We start from the raw sequence: 5,576 nt of genomic DNA on the forward strand, positions 1-5,576 counted from the left end.
CCTACATCTTTAGCTGGAGTGTATTCCCAGTCAGCTCTCTTGGCGGATGACAGGGGTCTCCTGCATCATTGAGGACACAACCCTCTCAGGTCCATAATCTATGCAAGGATTTCATGGCACCTTAGTGACGGCCTCATTTTAGGGTTTTTTTGTTTGTTTGTTTGGCAGGTGTCGTTTCTCGGGAAAACGTCAAAATGTCACCGTCTTCCATACAAGAGAGCACAAAAAGAGAGGGGAGTGGAAAATCCCATTTAGGTTCAGAAAAAAAAAAAACAAACAAAAAACCAAACAAAAAACGTTCAAAACATTTTATTAGACATGGAGGTAAATTTTATAGACAATATTAGTGAAACGTACGTTTTCATTTCAGAGTCTTCAAAGGCCTATAAAGAAGCTTCCATAACATTGCAAAACAGAAACTTTTTTCTTAGTAATTAATCAAAATTTTTACTAAAACACATGTAAAGTTTACCTGTCCAAGTGATTTCATGAGTCATGTCCACCCCATTTTTGGGGGTGTCTCCCCCCACTTTTAAAAATATTTGCAAAATTCATGGGTTTTGTTACATTTTAGGTTGCAGTTATATTATTGATTTTCCCAGCTAAGTGAAATTTGGGGTCTTGACTGTAAAATGGATATTTATTTAATGTATTCATTATTGTCTAAAAAATTCTGAAAACATTTTAAAAAAAGCCAAACAAACAAAACCAAACAAAAATCAGTTTAACAGTTACAGCAGGCTTAGTCTGTAGCTATCAAAAACTCCGAGCAACTTTGCCTGGTGAAAAAAAGGAAAAATTTGCCTTCAGAAATCTTAGTAGTGGCAGGTATCCTGAAATACTGAGGACTTAAATGGGTTTGAACACCCCCACCTCCTGTCCCAAAAAAGCAAAGCAAAGGGAAAAATCAATACATTTGTTTGTTTGTTCAAAGACACTTTGATAGGATTGGTTGCCTGGACTAATGCTTAAGCTGCTTCAGAAATCACTATAGTCAAGCACAACAGGACGCACACACCTGAGGGTGAAGCAACTGGTTACTGGAGGAATACAAGACCGGCAGATCCAAAATGAATTCCTAACCCAGATTTTTCTCCCTCCTTTTTTCCCCCTCTCTGTGTCCCTTTTGGTCTTGAGTGAGCAGGTAGGGACCGGACACACGGTGCCTCTGCAACAGATCTGGCTCTTTGCGTCCGCTTTCCACGTTCCCTACTGTTTGTTTCCACCCAGAGCTGCAGAGCCCTGGGAACAGGCGTGCTAAATCAAGGCAGATAATGAGCTCTTCAGGATTGAAGAAGGGATAAACCAGATTCATTCCACATAGAAGCCTGGCAAGCAGGTGCAGGCGTACCACGTAAAGTACTTCCAAGGTAAAGAGTGTCTGCATAGGGTAGATTCTTATATTTTAGACATGTTTTATAATAATGACCTGAACTTGAAATCACACATTGAAGTGGATGTGGGATTTCTTTTCACCTTCCTTCCTTTCCTTTACTCTGACCAATAAAGATAAGGATCATATACCATCATTCTTGCTATACGTATACTCTTTTTTTTGGCCTGGAGTGGTGGTGGTGTAAAATACAAAGCCAACCAATTTCCATCCGCTTCCCCTGGCCACATGTTGAGACACGTGCTAAGTAAGAGATTCTTCCATGGAAACGTGCCTCCTCAATTCACAAACAGCAGACACGATCACCGTCAGAGTTAAGCTAACAAAGTAACAACCACTGCTCCATTTCTGAACTTGAAATAGTGAAATTTTATGATACAAGAAACAAAAGGAGAATTCTGAGAACTCGAGTGAAACTTTAAGAGTAAACAGCATTTGATGATAAACCTCAAAGTGCCCTCTTCTGGCAGCTGGCACTCGCTGCTACCTCATTTGAAACGCAACCTAAACCCGCAGCACTTACTCTCCAATTAAAGTTCTTTGGACACGCATTTTTTTGTTATGAAATTGTCTTCATTAGCTATAGAGCAAGGGTATGAAACTGTTAATATACTTTTATAGAACAAGAAACATTGAAGTGACATGGTAAAAGTTATTTTAAACCAAGTGTAATTAAACAGTTAATACTCATAAAAGAATGTTTGGGTTTTTTCCCCGAAAAAGCACGTGCTTAAGACTTGCATTCATTTCCTAGTATCATTAGTATCACATTAATAATAATATTATTAATTTGCGATAGTATTGATGCAGATCCCCCCTGCATTACTTATTGTTTATTATTATTGACATCCCTTTTTATAGATTCACCTTAGGAAACAAAACATTTTTGGTTTCAGTTAACCGAGCACAAAAAGTGCAGTAGGTGAAAATTACATTACAAAAATAAACCCAAACCCTCCGTTTATTTCTCGGTTTGGTGTTGCAATATAAAACACTCATCCATTGTCCAACCTTTCCTAAGTACTTTCATCAGTGCAAGAGTTGTAATACATTTCATTTTGTTTAATTACATATTTTGTTTCTATAGCAACTAGAAAGCATCTAATCCATTTCTGTTCCTCCCTAAGCCTTTACATAGCAATTTTCTTTCACGATACAGTAGCAAAAGATAATCCTTCTTTAGACCTCTGGGTACTATCTGTTCTTTCCAAATATCCCTTAATTAGTATGCATTAGGATTAAAGCCAGTTGTAGTACTGCCACAACTAAAAGAAACAGTGTAAAAAAAAAAAAAAAAAAAAAAAAAACAAAAAACAAACCACCTAACAGGATCTAAATGGAAAATTCTCTAACTACTGTTAAGTAACTTCAGCATAGATTTACTGCCACCTGCAGGCTTTCAGCAACACGGGTCTCCAGAGCACAGGAGCAAGGGTACCCCCACCACACCCCCCCATGTGCAGGGAGGAAAAGCAGATTGTAATATTCCTACTTGTGCCAACTGATTCAGATTTATTTTGCTTATAGGAAAAGGAGGATCCGCTAACGTTGCCCTGTTCAAAGAAATAACGCAGCTTATTTTAATTTGCATTGCCCTATTCCAGCTTGTTCACAGAGACAGTGGTGAGGTCGGAAGATTTTCCTACCGAACCGATATGCTAAAAAAACAAAATAAAAATAAAAAATAAAAAATACATGTTCCACTGCTGCTAACCACCTCTTAAACAATGGGAGCTTTCTGTACTTTCCTATTGTTCAAAGAAATTCCTATCTTCAAAAACATAACACAGATCTTTAAAAAGATCTAGCAAGTCAGGTCTTACAATAAGTCGTGTCTGTAGTTAAAACATCTGAAAACATTGGTTTAGGAGAATTTGGAGATTACTGCCTTACTAAATGACCCAAGTCCTATACATTTATACTCTTTCATGCACACAAACCATACTGTAAGAGTAATATTGACACTCTTAAAGCTTGGAAATGGCAAAAGTTTGCCTACAAAGCCTTTTTTTTAACCCCTTGCCATGTGAAACAATCCTTACTTACAAAATCATACAGTATTTTTCCCTATCAGAAGTTGCCTCTGTCAATGCCCAGGGTAACTAGCGCTGTTACTCATCTTGCCATTTTTTTTTAAATGCTGGCATTTGACATATACGTCATCAGCTCATTTATTCCATTCACCTCTCCAATCTTTATTCTGGAGCTGGAATTTCTTCAACATTGCATTCAGCATCACACCTAACTTTGCATCCTCTGCCCACTAGCTGATCTCTCAGCTCCACTTCAGCATCCAAACTCTTTATACAACATCTGGGAAAGTTAGATTTCTAGAAACGAGATCTACAGGAGCCAGCACGCGGAAACAGGAGTCAGCTCAGCACATCACTTTTCAGCTTTCCAGACTGGCAGTTCCAGAAAAAACAGAAATGAGTCTTAAACGTCGGAAGTCTTCTCTCTTCCATCAAGACCAGGTTTTCCACACAGAGAAATAAAAGCGTACACAATGCCATGCAAGTACAGTCAGGCTGGCATTTCCAGGAAATATCAGGCTTACTGAATACATGCTGTGCTTTTGATTAAATCGGAGACTGCAAATCCCTTGCTGATTTACTGCAGCATTTACTGCATTTCTCCCTACCTCTTCCCCTTGTCCTCAAAAAAAGGCAAAAGAAGCAGCTCTTCTCACAGTACTAATTGAAGAATTTCTCCAGGAGACCGTGAGCAGTATTAGTACTTCTCCCTTTTAGTAAAAGCCAAAACTTATTTTTTTCTTTCCACTCCAAAGGAAAAAAAAAAAAATCAAAAAAAACCCAAAAACAAATAAGAAACCTCACCCCAAACAAACTGAACCCGATGGTGGAAGACAGCATAGGTTTTCAAAACGAGTGAAAATTTTAGTACTTAATCATCTTTTGCCACTTGATGGGGGTGGTGAGCTAGTTACGCAGGCCTTGGCTTACAAATACAAAACAACATGTTCCATGGATTATAAATAGCCAGTTTTTATAGTTTTAAAACAAACAGTGCAACGAAGTACCAAAATCCAACTGCATTTGGAAATTTTAAGAGCTGCTTGTTACAAGATACCTAAGCTAAATTCCACGTGATACTTATGCATTAAGTGTTGTCAAGTTAAATCAATTGCATTTCAACTAAATATACCATTTACTTTATTATGGGAATAATGAACAGATCAGCTTGCTCTGTGTGATTGGCAAAAAACAAATTGTATCTCCTCTGAAACATAACTATTGATATAGAAGCCTTTTCTATACGTGTACAGAAAGCAATTTGTCACTCAACGCCTCTTACTCTTCATTTACTTCCCTTTTCGCATATTGTATCTCATGGAATAAATGCTATGCCCAACTTCTTTTTCCTTTCATCACTTTACAGATCTTAATCCTATATTTAGGTTAAAATAATGCTACCAAGGCTTGAAAAGCTTTACTGTGGCAGTGTAAAAGCTAAAACACGTGGACAACAGGCTAAAACCCTCTGTACTTCAAAGGACTAAAATCTGACCTCTTACATTCTATGATGGAGCGAGCAAACCACTAACTGTTCAAATATTAAAAAGATATATAGCATGTACCAAATATGATTTGTCTAGGCACGAAACAATTAACCAATTATAAAAAGAAACCAACCTCATACCTTTCCAATTGCATACACAGAAGTGATTACATGTAAAAAGGAAAGCCATAGCTCAGTTTCTTGGAATTCTAGTAATGGAACAGGTAGATCCTAGATGGTTGATCACTAACCTATACTGCTATGCTTAGCACCTGTCATGTTGACATGAATGATGTTTGTTCTGAGTAAAGAAGCCACACTCACCAAGTGTCAGTCCAAATTGCAGAGCTGTCCAAAGCAAAGCTCTGCAACCAAGGAGACAGCATTAGAAACAGCTTTAGAAATAATTGCAGCTACAGAGGTGCAGAATATAGGAGAGGAAGGAGAAAAGGGGTGTACCACGGAAACTGTTTCGGGTGCCCAGAAGGCCCTAAATACAAATGATTTCAAGCACATCAATAGCTAAGAGGTTCTTAACAGTGTTCACATTTGATTTATAAACAGCGCGGAATAGTACTTCCACAAAATATTAAAGAAAAAAAATAGTAAAAACAAAGAAACAAAATCTATATATATAAACTCTCAAAACAAAAAAGTGCAAGTC

The sequence above is a fragment of the Rissa tridactyla genome, chromosome 4, assembly GCF_028500815.1.
Source record: "Rissa tridactyla isolate bRisTri1 chromosome 4, bRisTri1.patW.cur.20221130, whole genome shotgun sequence".
Taxonomy (NCBI): domain Eukaryota; kingdom Metazoa; phylum Chordata; class Aves; order Charadriiformes; family Laridae; genus Rissa; species Rissa tridactyla.